Below are 1,256 nucleotides of genomic sequence, written 5' to 3' on the forward strand. Positions count from 1 at the left end.
TCTTTTATAAAAAATATTTTACTGCAAAAATGGTTAAATTGATAGATATTGTTATACACCCCAAAACTAAAAAAGAACAAAAATATAGCCTGGCCGTATTGGAGTTGAGACATAAACTCATGTAGATTATTAATTCACATGCTTGCAGTCAGACAGTTGCTCAATCTAATGGAAAAACCTGAATGTGAATATCTTGATCCATGTAGGAAATATAGACCTTTAAACACATACCTAAAATAACCGGAAATGTAAAAAATGAATATCTATGCAGAATGTTCTCATTTACTTTGTAGTCGCTCTGCCATGGATTGTCAGAGAAACACTGAGGTTGTGCTGAATCCAGCAATACCTGTATTAATGACAATAAAGACCATTCATTAACAAGCTGGACAATGTAGTAGTTGGATAAATCCAGTAGATGGCAGTAGAGCAACGCTAAGGATGCAAGCTGCCGTTAAACCCAACAGAGGAAGAAGAAGAAGAAGAAGAAGAAGGAGAAGAAGAAGAAGAAGAAGAAGACGAAGAAGAAGACGAAGAAGAAGAAGAAGAAGAAGAAGCAGAGGAACGCGAATGTTTATGTGTCTCTGCTGTCCATCTAACGGTCAAACACAGCCCGGTAGGGGGCGGTAATGCGCCTCAAGTTGGTTGCCAACCGCCAATCAAACTGAAGAAGAAGAAGAAGAAGAAGAAGAAGAAGAAGAAGAAGAAGAAGAAGAAGAAGAAGAAGAAGAAGAAGAAGAAGAAGAAGAAGAAGAAGAACAGGAACAGGAACACGGAGCCGTTATCTCCAGTTACCCTCATCTGTCTGCTGCTGGTAAGAACCTCCAGTTAGCCTCTCTGTGTGTTCTCTCTCAGGGATGCATTCTGGAGCTAGGTTACGCTAGGCTAAACGGTTTACTGTGTTAGTTGTGTTGTGTGTGTTGTGTGTGTGTTAGGGTGTGTGTTGTGTTGTGTGTGTTGTGTTTGTTGTGTTGTGTGTGTTGTGTTGTGTGTGTTGTGTGTGTGTGTGTGTGTTAGGGTGTGTGTGTTGTGTGTGTTAGGGTGTGTTGTGTGTGTTGTGTTGTGTGTGTTAGGGTGTGTTAGGGTGTGTGTTGTGTGTGTTAGGGTGTGTGTTGTGTTGTGTGTGTTGTGTTTGTTGTGTTGTGTGTGTTGTGTTGTGTGTGTTGTGTGTGTGTGTGTTAGGGTGTGTTGTGTTGTGTGTGTTGTGTGTGTTAGGGTGTGTTGTGTGTGTTGTGTTGTGTGTGTTGTGTGTGTTA

General features: G+C 41.0%; 1 protein-coding gene across 1 annotated transcript in view; it reads left to right on the forward strand.

Moving 5' to 3' along the window:
• Window positions 1–751: 751 nt before the first annotated feature.
• Window positions 752–1,256, forward strand: part of mvb12ba (multivesicular body subunit 12Ba) — a gene marked incomplete at its 3' end in the record, with an annotated part of 8,201 nt that continues 7,696 nt past the window's right edge. The window contains exon 1 of the mRNA XM_080529743.1: window positions 752–814. The remainder of the gene's footprint in view (window positions 815–1,256) is intronic.

Source organism: Nansenia antarctica, assembly GCF_963989245.1.
Source record: "Nansenia antarctica genome assembly, chromosome: 4".
Taxonomy (NCBI): domain Eukaryota; kingdom Metazoa; phylum Chordata; class Actinopteri; order Argentiniformes; family Microstomatidae; genus Nansenia; species Nansenia antarctica.